The 16,504-nt window shown below is 41.3% G+C and overlaps 1 long non-coding RNA gene and 1 pseudogene across 1 annotated transcript in view; both read left to right on the top strand.

The window, feature by feature from the left end:
* LOC110347864 (uncharacterized) overlaps positions 1-10,266 on the top strand; it is a 71,634-nt gene extending 61,368 nt beyond the window's left edge. Inside the window, exons 3-4 of the long non-coding RNA XR_002392733.2 lie at positions 9,372-9,480; positions 10,076-10,266. This is a non-coding gene — a long non-coding RNA (uncharacterized LOC110347864). The remainder of the gene's footprint in view (positions 1-9,371; positions 9,481-10,075) is intronic.
* Positions 2,340-6,560, top strand: LOC101699158 (unconventional myosin-XIX pseudogene; annotated as a pseudogene).
* Positions 10,267-16,504: the final 6,238 nt, after the last annotated feature.

The following is a 16,504-nucleotide window of genomic DNA, read 5'->3' as shown; positions in this document are numbered from 1 at the left end:
GTTTCGCCAAGACCCCTATCACACATGTGTTAAACAGCTTATCATCATACAGAGCACTAAGACTGCATTCATTTTTTCAGCTTTTTTCCCCATCTCTGTACTTCAGTTTGAGTAGTTTTACTACCATGTCTTCGGGATTTTGATCTTTTCTTTCTGTTTAATTGTTTCTATTGGTCTTTCCATTGTGTTCATGTGTTGCTTTAAATCTTGAGCATATTTATCATAGTCATTGCTAGCATTATTATCTCCATCACTCTGGTATTCCTTTGTTGACTGATGAGTCATAAGTTTGTGCCTCTTTGTATATTTAGTAATTTGTGATTGGATGCTGAGAGCTACTATTTTTATATTAGTAAGCACATTATTATTTCCATTAAAGAACATTGTAGAAGTTGAATTTTGTTGTTAAAAGGGACAAAGAGTTAATTAACTTCAGCTTGACATTTTGAATTTTCTTCTTATGATTTGTTATGGCAGGTTGAGATTAGCCTTTATTCTAGGACCTTGTGGGAGTAGGAATTTCTACTGAACGCTCTGATTATTCAATGTAAGTCCTTTTTCTGTTGAACTTTATGACTCTTAATCATATGTGAGCTCTAGAAATTGTTCATATTATAAATTCTTAGTAGCTGGGATTTTTTTCCCATACTCTCTAAAAGCATGATTTAGTATTTATCCAAAAACTCAAATAGCCCCTTATATCAATTCCTGGAGATTTTCATCTTTATAGCTTCCTCCTCTCTATTACTCTGTTCTGCCATTTCCAACTAATTTAGCCTCTTTGAAATCTGATCTTAATCTCCTCATCTCAATGAGTCTCTGCTTGGAGTGAATGAAGATCATAACCAGTTTTAAATAAGTGTCTACACACCCATACTAACACCTCTGTACTCATTCTGGACAATATTTTAATCAACTCTTGGGTAACACAGCCCAGGAAAACATGCCCTTATGTATCTTAGCACAAGTCATCTGAGCTAGTGAAAAAATATGTGCCTCTAAACTGACTGCTTCTTATGGAACGATGGTTGTTCTGGAAGGTGCCAAGCAGTGATCACTTCCAGATCATTTTTTCCTGCTCAGGTAAGGTTAGAATTCTCAGGCAAATATGTCCTTCTTCCCATGGATATTTTGGCAGTGGATGTGGACAGAAAAGGCTCTCTGAAGGTTAAGTAAATGAGACCCCATTTGCCTAACATGTTGGTTATCTGACCACACAGGTGTTGCAGGGCCTTTTTCCATTTTCACCTACAGTTTGATACCACAAGGTCACCAGAATCAGACCATTAAAAAGTGAATATTTCCTCTGCAAATAAAACTACTGATTAGAAACTTTCAAGTCTAGCTAGCATTTCTAAGTATTGACAGATCCTGGGTCAAAGTTGAGTCAGTGTTATGCTATGCTTTGTTGCATCCAGGAGATGTGGAATTATTTTTCAGTTGGAGCCCACCTGGACTTTTAAAGCCATGGAACACCTGAGGTGAGCCTACCATGTTCTGTTGTCCTTCACAAGGCATTGCAATCCTCACACCTACAATTCTGAGAAAGGAGGAGCCCGCAACAGAGGCTGGTGGGAAGCAGAGTTTGGGAGGCAGCTCCAATCCTTGCTGGTCTTGGAGGGTCTGTTGTGTATTTAGAACATTCAACTATTGCAACTTCATAATAATTGCACCTAGGGTACCAGGCAACATGGGGTGAATTTTCATTAGAGCTTGAGGTTTTATAGGGCCCCAGGTTACCTTTTAAACAAAGGTCTCCATCAGGGATTGAATGGAAACATACCCGTTAAATTAAAACTCCAGTATAATGAATGGAGAATTGAGAAGGTAATTAGAAAAGTGATAGGAAATGAGATTTTAAAAAATAAGTGTTGTGGGGGGCAATCGGCCAGTGTTACTGTTATGCACAAATCTCACGGTGAAATTACAGCCCAGGATTGGATGTTTCGTGTCTGAAAAGTTCATAGACATGGGCGAAAAAGTACATAGTATTTATAACTATTTGTTAAGGTAATGGTACCTGATATAACTTTACATCTCAGTGTACATAATAGGAATTTCTTACTCCTGTAAAATCCAAAATGAATATTCACGACTATTGAGTGGCTTTCCCATAAGCAGGAAACCCAGGATTTGTCTCAGGGATTTTCCAGCTTCAACACAGGCCTCTAAGGTTGCTGTCTTTGTTTGCATCAAGACACAGAAACACAGGACCCCGTCCCGGCTCTCCCCAGCCCCCACCTTTCCTCTCTCCTCGGAATCTTCCCGCTGCCTTGGCGGGCTAGCCTGCCCTGCAGTCGGCCCCGGTGGGGTCTGCGCGGAAGGCAGATCTGGGCGTGGGACTGAAATTCTTGGTAACCACGAACAGAGGGGGTAGGAACTGGAAGAACTGGAGAAAACCGCTCTACTCTGACTTGACTCCAGCTGGGAGCTGATACTGCATGGCTCTAGGATGACTCGTCTGAGACTCCTCCAGACCTGAGCACTTTGCTGGAGCTATACCCATGGCCCCATGACCAAGTGGATAGCACTCCTTGGGCCTGCGACCCAGAACCCTGGCTGACCACATTAAAGCAGGATGCTCCAGCAGGTGGATGACTAAGGTTCAGGCTCTGATGGCCAAAGCAGGGCGTCCCTCAGAGAAGACCTGCAGGAGTTCCTGGGCAGGGAGGCCCCACTGCACCAGCTGGATGACCTGACCAAGGTGAATCCTGTGACACTGGAGACAGTCCTTAGGTGCCTACAGGCCCGGTACATGGTAGACACGTTCTACACCAATGCTGGCTGCACCTTGGTAGCTCTGAACCCCTTCAAGCCGGTCCCTCAGCTCTACACTCCAGAGCTAATGAAAGAGTACCATACTGCACCTCAGCCCCAGAAACTGAAGCCCCACATCTTCACTCTGGCTGAACAGACCTACAGGAATGTCAAGAGCCTGACTGAGCCAGTCAACCAGTCCATTGTGGTCAGTGGAGAGAGTGGTGCTGGAAAGACATGGACATCCCGTTGCCTGATGAAGTTCTACGCTGTGGTGGCCGGTGCACCAACCTCCTGGGAGAGCCCCAGGATCACAGAGAGGATTGAACAGTGCAGCCTGAACTCCAACCCTGTCATGGAAGCTTTTGGGAATGTGTGTACACTGAGGAATAACAACAGCAGTCGCTTTGGGAAGTTCATCCAGCTGCAGCTGAACAGGCCCCAGCAGATGACAGGAGCTGAAGTTCAGACCTACCTCCTAGAGAAAACCCGAGTGGCCTGCCAGGCCTCCAGTGAGAGGAACTTCCACATCTTCTACCAGATCTGCAAAGGAGCCAGCAAGGATGAGACGCTCCAGTGGCACCTCCCCAAGGGAGCCACCTTCTCCTGGCTGCCGAACCCTGAGAGGACTTTGGAAGAGGATTGTTGTGAGGTGACCTGAGAGGCCATGCTACATTTGGGCATCGACACCCTCACCCAGAACAGAATCTTTAAGGTCCTTGCTGGGCTGCTGCACCTTGGCAATGTCCACTTTGCTGACTCAGAGGATGAAACCCAGCCCTGCCAACTGATGCATGATGCCAAGTGCTCTGTCAGGACATCAGCTTCACTGCTGAGACTGCGTGAGGACATGCTGCTGGAGACAGTGCAGATTCGAACCATCAGGGCAGGCAGGCAGCAGCAGGTGTTCCAGAAGCCCTGCCCCCGAGCAGAGTGTGACACCCGCAGGGACTGTCTGGCCGAAGTGGTCTATGCGCGACTCTTTGACTGGCTGGTGTCGGTGATCAACAGCAGCATCTGTGAAGACCCTGACTCATGGACTGCTTTCATAGGCCTTCTGGATGTGTATGGATTTGAGTCATTTCCTGACAACCGTCTGGAACAGTTGTTCATCAACTATGCCAATGAGAAGCTGCAGCAGCACTTTGTGGCTCACTACCTAAGGGCTCAGCAGGAGGAATACACACTAGAGGGCCTGGAGTGGTCATTTGTCACTTACCAGGACAACCAGACCTGTTTGGATCTCATCGAGGGGAGTCCCATCAGCATCTGCTCCCTCCTCAATAAGGAATGGCATCTTAACTAGCCAAGCAGCGGGGCCCAGCTTCAGACACGCATCAAGAGTGCCCTGGCTGCCAGCCCCTGCCTTGGCCACAACAAGCTTAGCCAGGAGCCCAGCTTCATTGTGGTGCATTATGCAGGGCCTGTGTGGTACCTCACAGCAGGCCTGGTGGAGTAGAACAAGGACCCTGTGCCCCCTGAATTGATTGGGCTCCTACAGCAATCCTAGGACCCCCTTCTCACAGTGCTGTTTCCTACTCAACCCAAAGAGAAGACCCAGGAGGAGCCCTCTGGCCAGAGCAGGGTTCCCGCATTGACTGGTGTCCAAGTTCAAGGCCTCCCTGGAACAGCTCCTGCTGGTCCTGCACAGCACCACGCCCCACTATATCCACTGCATGAAGCCTAACACCCAAGGCCAACCACAGACCTTCCTCCAGGAGGAGGTCCTGAGCCAGTTGAAGGCCTGTGGCCTCATGGAGACCATCCACATCAGTGCTGCTGGCTTCCCCATCCGGGTCTCTCATCAGAACTTCGTGGAGCGATACTCGTTACTGAGAAGGCTCTATCTTCACACACCTTCTGGACACCACAGCCTGTGTGCTGCCAGAGGGCTCGCTGGACAGCTTCTGTGCCCTGAGGAGGCCACACTACAGACTGTCCTGCAGGACCTTCTGCACGCTCTGCCAGCTCTAACTCGGAGGGCAGCCACACCTGCTGACCCACTGCACTGCGGCAAGACCAAGGTGTTCATGACTGAGTCCATGCTCGAACTCCTGGAAAACGGGTGTGCTCAGGTGCTGGAGCAGTGTGCCCGCTGCATCCAGTATGGCTGGAGGCGACACCAGCACTGAAAGCAGGAGAGGCAGAGGCGGGCGGCCGTCCTCATTCAGGCAGCCATTCTTTCCTGGTTAACTTGGAGACACATCCAGAGGCTGCACACGGCTGCCATGATCATCAAGCTCACCTGGCAGAAGTGGAGAGTGAGAATGGCCTGCCTTACCTCTGAAGAACTGGATGGTATGGAAGAAAAGCCCATGTTTCCAGTTCCTAGTTCCCTGAGCTCCTCCCCGCTGCCCCCAGCGCAGACCAGGCTCCAGGGGGCAATAATCCACCTCTGACCACTGGGACTGGTCCTGGCCAATGCAGCCATGGATGTGTGTGTGGTTTTCAGAGGAAGCTGGTGGTCTGCACCTGCCTCCAGCTTCCCTTAGGCAAGCCCAGCAACTACAGTGTACAGACAGCACAAGATCAGACTGGTACCATGTCCATCTGAGCACTGCCTCAGGGCTCGATAAAGTTTCACTGCAGAAAGTCTCCACTGCACTATCCGATATCTGCCCGAACCCTCGCCCTACAGTGTTACTGGCTTTAATCAGATTCTGCTGGAAAGACACAGGCCAGTCCACATTTGACCTCACCCCTACTCACCTGGCTGGGTGATCCATGGTGTCTTTGTTTCTACAAGGCTTTTTCCTGCCAGCTGCAGCTGCCTTGCCAAAGACACTGAATCAACAACTGCCAAACTTCCCACAACGGATCCAAATGCATACAGGTGCAAAAGGTCCAGCCTGCAGCCAGGGCTGTGTGGCCAGTGCACCAGCAGGCCTGGGGCTACAGCTCAAGCACTGGAGGGGTCAGGGCTGCTGGTTACCAAGCCAGGACTGAGGCCACAGAGAACTTCCAATTTCACCACCTTTGTAGCTCAAACCCAGCAGCAGATCCAACTATTCTAGAATGTATCTGTCACTACAGGGGGCACCCCATCACCCACAAGCACTTTAGAAGAAAATGGGCAAAGTCAACCTAAAATTAGCTCTAGAATTTTAACTGGGCAAAAATTTCCATTTAGTTCCTAAACCAGAAAACTTTCATATTTAGTAAGTTGTTGATTTATTTAACTTCAAACAATGACATTAGAAACTAAAACAATGAACAGTGCAATGTACAACTGAACTGCTGTGTTGATTTTATTAATATTGATTCAGTTTTTAACTCATGGGTATAAAACTTGATATTTATGATGTCTACCTAAACTGTCCCAAAGATAAAATATTTAAAACAACTATGTGTGGCTATCGTGGCTCTCCTCATACTAGCCCACCCTGCTTTCTCCAGGGTGATCTTTTATCTTGCTTTTTCCTTACTTGGCCCAGGCTTGCTCTGCAGTCAGTTTCTCTCCCACTCTTCACTTTACTTTTTCAAATCGACTTTGCCACTGCTAAAAAATAAAATAAAATAAAAACAACCACAGGTAGGCCAAGTCTCCTCACAAAAGACCACCACCTCGAGTAAACCCAGTCTGCCGCCTCTGGGACATCACCAGCCTCGCTGAGGGCCCCGCACCAGCAGGCCTCCTGGGAGAAGCGGTAGACAAGTTCTGAGTGTCAACTGTGTGCTTCGGAGAGGAGCACAACAATCCAGACTGAGAGTCCTCATTCTGGGATGGTTCCACAGCCCTTAAACAGAGGTCTGCGAACTCCACAAACAAAGGCTCTTGCATGTGGGCTCTCATGAGCTTTGCTTTGTCATCCGCCTGGTCAAGGCTGACCATCAACTGTCTCAGGTGTGGATTAAGCAGTAAGTTTCTTAATGGTGCCGATTCACCTTATAAATTAACAAGAAAAATGCCCGTCAAGTTCAAATGGGAACCCATCGAGATGTTTCAAATGCAATAAACATATGGCAAAAAAAAAAAAAAAAGACACAGAAACACAGAAGCATGGAGGACCAATGTGGCTTTTTATGACAAAGACTGGTTTTGGTATACATCCAGGCTGTCACATCTCATTGCCAGAATTGGACTTGAAGCCCCATCTTCTACAAGGGAGGTAAAAGAGTACAGTAAGAAGTACAGTAAGAAGATATCAGTGATCTCTGCCACAGATGATATAACCAGATGACACCCCCCCCAAGAGCATGTAAGTAATGTCTCAGTCTTAAAAATTTCTCCTTCTTTGGACCCTTTCCTAAGCTTCTCTCCAGGCTAGTATTGGGCCAGGTAATCCTGGCAGTAGTCTGGTCAGTATGAATTCCCCATAGGGAATGACTTGGGGATCTATTGGTGTCTACCTTATTGATGGGCATGCTTCAAGCATTTAGAAATGAAAGCTAGGGTTTGTCTAGGCTTCCGATTTGGGCAATGCCCTTAGAGAGCTTTGGCCATTTCTTTGTGGCTAGCTCAGCCTCCCTTTAGTTTAATAGATACCAAATCCAAGACTCTGCCATGTCTATCATCGGGTTCATTGATTCAGGATTCCACCAAATGCCTTTACTGTGGAGTAGCCTTCCCCTCCAGAGTGGAATACTTGTCCTTCAACTCTGTACTTCCCTCTCCACCCCTTTTAAACCAATCCCTTGGCTTAGGAAGAGAGAATATTTTCTAGGCCTTAAAGGCCAGCTAGAGCAATTTCTCCATATTGGGAGAATTATGAGTAAATTGAATTCTTTAGTCCTTTTTATGTTAAGTGGAAGCTAAAAAGAAATGGAGAAAAGTGTGACTTTTGAGCCTATTGTTCTCCTGATGGATCCTATTTTGCATATCAGAAGCTAATTATTCTTTCTTAAGCAATCTTTCTAAAATAAATTCTAACCAGCAACAGGAAGATCTCAAGCAATTGGGGCAATTTAAAGAGGCAAAGGGAGGAGGGTAAATGCCATGTCATTATGTGATTTTAATAGGCTTGTGCTTTCTAAAAGTGAAACTGTTCATTTATCCTTGTGAATAATGAGACACATTGCTAACCTTTGCATTTTAAAGTCCCTTTTACATCAGGACCCATTTGGTGTTAGAATATTTGCATTGTAACAGTACTTAGCACTATTTATTTTCACTAGAACCAGTGCTTCCCCTGTGCAAATGGAGGATGCCCACAGATGGGTCACTATGCTGATAGATTTTCTGGGAAAACAAATGGAATGTTCCAAAAATTTTACCTGAACACTGGTGATACGAGTAATTTTTCACGTTTCTGTTCTATGTACTTTACATTCTTAGTACTGTGTGTTTTATCATGCCCATTGACAACGTGTGAAATGCCATGCTCAGTGTAATGTTGGCTAATTGGAGTAGCAGAATGGAGTCTGAGTCTTAAACTGTTAATGAGACAAAAAGTAATTTCTTACCAGTTGACTCTGGTGCCCAATACAGAAGGTTTCCTTTGCTCCAGCCTCTCTGTATTCAGTCAAAAGTTTTACTGAGCAGAATTCTGAGCTTTTATACAAGCAGAAAAGTAATCCCAGAGAGAGATAACAGAGGTGGCTGGGTATGAGAGATTCCAGAAGCTGAAATAAGGAACTTCATCTACCATTTTCGTAGCAGGTGTGCTGACTCCTGCTGTGGAAAAAGAGGTTTTAGGACATGCCAGAAAAAGGCAGGAGAAGGGTTTATTAGACGGAGATTTAGGATGCACTGAAGAACAGTGCGAGGACACTCAAAGAAATGAGACGCATCACAGCTTGGAACTTGAAACTTTTATACTTTTCTTGAGGGAATGGAAAGCATGGGAAAAAGTGCTCCCACCCCCAATAATATTAACCTATCCACAGGCGTGGGAAATTATTTGTTTGTTTATAGGCAATTTGAATTTCTCTAGATTCAGATTCACTCAGCTTTTTCCTTTTCTTAGGGCCAGGTTCCCGGTTCCATACCATGGGTGATGGGAATTAGAGGGTATTGAAATGGTACAGAGGCTAACAGAGGAAGAAAACTACATTGATCAGAATCAGTGGAATTAAGAAAATTATGAAAACTGAATACAGACTTTAATCCCATCCCCAATTTGTCCCTAACTACAGCTGAATGGCAAAAAAAATGAGGTTTTTTATTGACTAGTACCAAAGGAACTTATTTTTGTCTTCCTAAATTGGTATATTTCCAAGAATGATGGAAATTTTAACTATGGAATATTTTTAACAAATATTTACTTATTCAGAAAAAAAGATGACAGTACTCTAAATTTTAGTGACCAATGAAAATGAAACAAACTGATGAAAATGTCACACTTTACTATCTTTCTAGTACCTTTGGACAAAATGTTCTTAAACCATTGAGGAACAAACTACTATGTTGATAAATTTTAAACAAATGTATTTCTTAGTCCCTTGGTTTAAATAATTTTTTGGTTAACTTTGGAAAGATTCTGCACATTCTCCACTCTTCAATACCTATCCTGTGAACACTTAGATAAGCGAATTACTATGATTATTTCATTAATAGAATCAGCAGCATTGTGTATAAAGTATTCAAAATTCTGCAGTAGTGAGATGGAAATGAACCAGTTTTTAGCGAATCTTCTCTACAAGTTGACATTTTGCAAATTTTATGTCCTGGGCAGGTTGGAGGTATCAGGTAGCTGTCACATTGTCGGGAGAGAAGGTTACAGGACATGTCCTGGTTTCTTTGTATGGAAATTGGGGAAACTCTAAGCAGTATGAAATTTACAAGTGAGTAAAATATTTTTCAAGCTTCTTAAATGTTTGAACACTGCTCATGTATATTGTGAGAAGAGTTTGTTTATTCTTTGCCTGGTGGGAATTGAGTACTGTCACATATAATAAAAAAGAAAGAAAGACATCTTTTCACATGTTCACTCTAATGCATTTCAGAATTCTAGTTCTAAATTTTTTTCTTTGTATTTCCAAGAAAACCATTAATATTTACTTTGATGCCTGGCATCTGATTTATAATTTAAAAAAACAATTTTCTCCCCCCAAAAGTGGATAAAATATGACATAATGATTATATATTAAATGGAAAAGATTGTGACTCAAACATTTTAGAACTTTCACTAAAGTGAAGATGACTAAAGTTGTATGAATCATTGAGGGCAAGCAAAACTTAATACTGAGTTAACATACATGTGTGAATTTATTTAATACCTTAGAATGATGAATTTGCTGTTAATCATTTTAGCTAGAGATACAATGCAAACTGGTTTTAGAAATACATCTACATATATATCTAGGTACATTTATATTTATAGATATGATTATTTTGAGTGTATTCATGTACATTTCTATTAACTTCTTTACTTCCCAGAGGCTCTCTCAAACCAGGAAACACTCATACTAGTCAGATTGACTCTGATGTGGATGTTGGGGACTTACAGAAGGTGAAATTTATTTGGTACAACAATGTGATCAACCTAACCCTACCTAGAGTGGGAGCATCAAGGGTCACGGTGACAAGAAATGATGGAAGAGTGTAAGTAATAAAAACCAAAGGGATGAGAAGGATTGAGTAGTGTTTACAATCCTATTCCCACTGAAATTCTCCTTTAAGTTACACTTCCTACCGTAGTTCTCCTTTACCTGAGGCACAGCTGCCTCCTAATATCTACTGTGTCTTTGGGAGCAATTACAGAACTTGAATAGATTTATAGGTAAGTGTTGTGTTTTCTGATACAAATTAAATGTTAGAATGAGAGTCCAGCATCATGATCCATTTCAAGGGGCAGAGAAGCTTTTTAGTAGGTATGTAATTAATATATATATATCATCTCCAAACTTCATGGTTTATCAAATTGGTACTTAAATCATCAGGAGCTTGTTTAAGCTATCAAGGAATAGAAATAGGCTGCTCTGTGTCTCTTCTGGGAGAAGAGAAAGATCCAGGAGATCTACCTTTTGTTCTAACCATGACTGTAGTATTTATAGGCCAAAGGATGCTCACCAAAAAAAGTATAATGATCATAATCATAATAATACAATATTAGCTCAAGAGTGTATGAGTGTTAAGACAAATTCCAAGGCAGAGAACACTGGTTCTTCTGTCATCAAATATAATTTACCCTTATAAAAATCCAATGGGGGGACTTGTGTTTCTGGCAAAGAAGGAGCAAAGACACCATTCCCAAATAAAACAATCAAAGGGCCAGATAAATATATGAAACAACAGTTTCAGAACACTGAACTTCCAGCAGTAAAAGACAATGCTGCTTGAGAGACAGAAAACAAAGAGGAACCTTAAAATTATCCCACCTTACTACTTTGAGAGTTTCCAGGATCTGACACAGCCAAGAGACAGGAGTGTAGGCTGAAATTATTAGTCTCTATATTGAGGAGGCAGAGTTAAGAATTAGAGAACCTAAGGCAAATAGATTTCAAAACACAGCCTACCAGAAAGTAGAGAATTGTGAAAGGAAAATTCTAGAGTTCTGAAAGGCCCCCATTGAGTAGTCAGCACAGTGTTGATCAGTACACACGTAAGCAAAGTAGCCAAGGCCAGGGAAACAGCCAGTTGGAAGGATTAGAGAGAACAGTGCCCAGTGCTCTGGCAAGGCTGAGAATAGTGCTTGTTTCCATCAACCAGATTGGAAAATCTTGTAATTCAAGAGACATTGAGTAGAATATTTAGGAAGGTTTTGTTTCTCCGTGGGAATGATTAATCTAGATTTAGCAAGACTCAGAATGATCAAATTATTTCCAAATAATTTAACTGTATCCCTGAACAAAGCTTAATAAGATTTATACAGATACAAAATTATCCAGCAGCTAGCAAGATAAAATCCACAATAAGTGATGTTAATCAAAGACTTCCAGTTGTAAAAATAGGAGGACAATATGACTTATCATAACAAAAGTAATCAATGAATTAATACCTGACCAGAATCGATAAAGATGTTACACAGGGACATTAAAGCAGTTATTAAACATCTATTCCATTAGTTCAAAAAGGTCAGTAGGAGAATGGCACATATTAAAAAAGACCTCCCCAAGAAATAAAAATTTAAAAAGATCCACTGAAAGTTTCTGGAAATAAAAATCCAATCTCAAGTGAAAAGTACACTGAATACAATTTACAGGAGATTACACATTATGAAAGAAAAGACCACAGAAGTTGAAGACATTATAGAGACTATCTACAATGAAATAGAGAAAAAAGAATATCAGTGACCTATGGAAAAGTTCAAGAGTATCAATATATTTGTGTTTGAAGCCTTCAAAGGCAGAGTCACAGAAAAATATATCTCAAGAATAATGTCTCCACAATCATCAAACTTGGTTAAAACTATAAATCAACAAATCAAATCATCATCATCATAATAATATGAAGAAAAAAGAAACACACACAAGGATCAAATTACTCAAAACCATTTATAAGAAAAAAAAAACACTCTTAAAAGCAACAATAGAAAAAGGTCAGATTACATACAGGAAAAAAAAAACTTAGCAGATTTCTTGTCAGAAACAATATAAACCAAAGGAAATATAACAACATCTTTAAAGTACTGAAAAGGAAAAAAGTTCAACAGAGAATTTAGGCCCACCAAAATATATTTGAAAAATGAAGGCAAAAATTTTTGAACATACCAACATTGAAAGAATTTATCACCAACGGGTCAACACTACGAGAACTGTTCAAGGCTAAGGATTTGGGGCACAAGAATGTACTATTACTTGGAAAAGAATCTGCAGAAAAGAATTAGAAGAATAGTAAATATTAACCACATTGAAAATATGCAAGATTTTAAAATCTTATTATATAATTCTCTCTGAAAATAACTGACTAGCAGATGGAAATGAAGGTCTGTCACACATCAGTTTAGCATGTACAAAGTCCTGCATGTTCAATTCCCAACACCAGTAAAAAAGCAACAACAACAAAATAACCTGAGTATTTAAAAACTTACAGCAATATTTTTGGGGTATACAGTATTATGTCTAGGTAAAACATATGACAACATCGTAAAAAGGAAGAGAAAAGAAATGGAAATATGCTATTAGAAGTTTGTTCTACCATATGTAAATTGGTTATATAACTTAGAGTTAGAATGTGACGAGATAAAAATATATGCTGTCAATTCTAAAGCAATCCCTATAATAATAAAACAAAGAACTATAGCAAACAAGCTAAGGAAATAAAATGATATCAAAACAATTCAAAGGAGAACATGAAAAGTAAAAGAGAACAAAGAACATAGCAAAGAAATAGAAAACAAATAGAAAGACAATAGAGTTATACCAAACCATACCAATCATTATATTAAATAAAAATGGCCTAAACACTAAGATTGGAAGGTAGAAATTGTCACATTAGATTTTAAAATGTCAATATCCAAATCATTGTGCTCTACCTACCTTAAATGCACTTTAAATATAAAAATACAAATAAATTTCATGAAGCGAAATGACAGAAAAATATGGACTATTAGCCACAAGAAAATGCCAATTAAAACCATGATATGCCATCATCAACCTTTATAAATGGCTAAAATGTAACAGATTGACAATATCAAGCAATATTGAGGATAACAAGTATCTTAAATTCTCATATACTACTGATGGTACTATAAATGATAAAAAGACTTTGGAACACAATTTGGCAATTTTAAATAGCCAAACACAGGCCTATGTATAATTCACCCATGCTGCTCTTAGTTACAGTAGTTTTCTCTTAAAAGCTTTGCTTTCTACAATTTCAGTTTTCCACAGTGAGCCATGGTCTGAAAGTATTAAATGGAAAATGAACCTTGGCCATCCTTTAGGGTGTAATTGGCAGTTCCTCTCTATGCTGTTTGCACAACCCTATTACAAGGTTGGAGAGGAGATTCTGTCCTCTCCACTAGAGGCCTCCTGTAGTTGATGTCTGGCCTTGGGCACAGGGTGTACCCTCTCTCAGATTGCAGGAGTGAGAGAAGAAAGCAGTAACTCTCCTCCGGCTAAACACCACAGCTTGGTTCCAGGAAGTGGTGACTTTTTGATGTTCTCTCTTCACAGGTTCAACTTCTGTAGTCAAGACACTGTGAGGGAGGACATTCTGCTCACCCTCAATTCATGTTAGGGCACTGATGACATGTAGCCATTGAATCTTAGTACTAATAAAATCTGGAAGTGAAGCAATACATTATGTCTTGTGTCAGCAATGTCCATTATTGCCAGTGAAACTTTTGGATAGAGTGATTAAAATCCAAAATCTGCAACTGATCCGAAGAACCACAAATTATTGGGGAATTTTGCTACAGTATGGCATTTGAGCTTAGGAATACAGCTTACAATACACTGTCATCATGTCCACCATAAATATGACACTGATATTCTGATCACTTAAAACAGATTTCCAGGCCCAAAGGGCACCCTTTTTTGTAGGCTCACAAGAAAAGTACCAACCTTTGTCCCTATTCATATCATCTTTAAATTCTGTGCGGCTCCTAATCAGACATGTCAAGAGTGATGACACAAAAGGAAATGAGGATGAGACACATCTGATGTTCCTGAACTGGTCTCCCTCTGCTCTCAGTGGGGTTCCCCCAAATCTCTTGACTCTGAAGTCTATTTGATCTTCTCAAAGCACAGATCAAAGGGCCCCTTGTGATCCCAAGGGCAGAATCCACCTCCCTATGTGAATTTTTCTGGCCCCTCTTGGTCTGATTTTCACCTCAGACTTCAGCCTTACTTCTCAGCATATTCCTTCTGAAACTTCATATTCCAGACCTGTCCCCAAAGACACCTTTAATTTAGATGGTGCTGGGCATTTGGACAACTTTCTCTTTCTAGAAAGATTTTCCATGCTTTTCAATCTGTTTAAATTCTAATGGTTCTCAGTTCTTTTTAAAAAATTCTTGTATTGGTACATTTTAGGTATGCAATATGTTTACATTTATCATTGGGTGCTTGCACCTGTACATGATGTATCTTTGTTCCCATTATCTGTGTGCCCTTCACGCCCGGTTTTCAGTTCTTTGTATAGACATTATCTTATCCAGGAAGACTCTTCACCACATTGTTCACAACTCCTAGATTAAATTAAAGTCTCTCCTTCTACACTCCCACTGCACCTAAAATTTCCCCCTTCTCCACACTTATCTCTACGTGTTGTCATTTCAGGTTCTCTTCTGTGTATATCGCATCTGGGAATTTAAGAGGGCTACATTTCTAAGCATCCCAATAATGGAAAGAATGAATGAATCCATTAGGGCCAGATATTTAAAATTCAGTTACACCCAAAAAATGTTACCATTAAAGAAAAAGCTATTTACACTAGGCCTTACAAAATGGGAGGAGTTGCCCAGATGACATGGGGGGAAGAGGGAATATCATAGACAAGCCATGCTTGGCTTTGGTTAGGGTTTGTTCTTGTTTTTCTAAGATATTGAGATGCATCATTGGGTTATCTATTTGAGATCTTCCTGATTTTCTGATGTAGGCACTTTTAGCTATAAACTTTTCTTTTAGAACTGCCTTTGCTGTATCCCATGGACTTTGGTATGTTTGGTTCTATTTTCATTTCTAGGAATTTGTAAATCTCTTCTCCGATTTCTTCAATGACCAACTGGATGCTCAAAACTGAATTGTTTAATTTCCATGTGTTAATATAGTTTCTCTTGGTGTTGATTTCTAGTTTCATTTCATTATTATTTGATAAGATACAAGCAATTATTTCAAGAAAAAAGAAAGAAGAAAAAATAAAACAAAACACAAAACAAAGAGAAATAAGCTTAAAATATCCCACCACATTGATGTTTTGGGTGTTTGGGTGGGTAGTTTCTTTCCAGGATATGTAGTTTGGGAATTTCCCAGATGTGGGGGAGGATTAGTGAGTCAAAAATGAGGCCTGTTGAAGTGTGAACGCTGAGTTCTTCCCTGACTTTTTCAGTGGGTGACCTCAGTTCATGGTACCTTGTCTACCTTAGGGCTATATTCAGCCTAAAGGCCTTTAGGGTTTCTTGGTGTCCATCTGTGTTCTCTAACCCATTGCTATCCCCAAATAACTTTGTGGTGTGTGGGGTCATGAGGTGCCTCTCTTGCTCCAGAGGTCCCACTGTATACCCAGGAACATGGCAAATGTCCAAGCAGAAGTATATCCCTGATCACACTGGTGTGTGAGGAAAGTAAACAGACCACTGAATTCTGTGCTGGAAATAGGCAGCAAGGGGAGCCAAGAAATCCACTAGACTTGATCTCAGCCCTTTTAGACACTGACCTCTCAGAAACACCCATGATGGGCCTGGCTCTGCATCACAGAGAGCAGTGCTGCCAAACATTATGTCCTCCATATTCTGCACTTCCTACTGCTTTCAGAGGGTTTCTGACCAGGCACCTGTGTTAGTTATTTTTCTCTTGTTGCTGAGATGAAATACCCGACATCAAGTTTGGAAGGGAAGGGGTTTATTTGGCTTACAGTTTGTAGAGGTTTCCGTCCAAAATCAGCTAGCTCCAAGGCAGGGATTGCAAACAGGCAGCAAAGAGGAGAAACAACGTGGTGTGCACAAGCCAGCAAAGGCAACAAGGAGAGTTACCAACATCTTTCTGCCCCTTTTATCTTTTATTATTATTAATTTTATTGGCACATTTTAGGTACACAATACATTTACATTCATCATTGGAAATTTTGCACCTTTACATACTCTCTTGGTTCTTATTTTTCCCCCTTCCCCTGCCCTCCCTTCAACCCCTCCACCCCTCCCTATCTACAAAGATTTTGTTTCCAACTTTTCCTTTTCTCATATTAATTCCATTCCCTTCTTTC

The sequence above is a fragment of the Heterocephalus glaber genome, unplaced genomic scaffold (genome assembly GCF_053883595.1).
Source record: "Heterocephalus glaber isolate CG9 unplaced genomic scaffold, H.glaber_assembly_v1.0 deba00001497, whole genome shotgun sequence".
Taxonomy (NCBI): domain Eukaryota; kingdom Metazoa; phylum Chordata; class Mammalia; order Rodentia; family Bathyergidae; genus Heterocephalus; species Heterocephalus glaber.
Note: the sequence above shows the minus strand (reverse complement) of the source record. Positions and strands in the feature narration are given on the sequence as shown.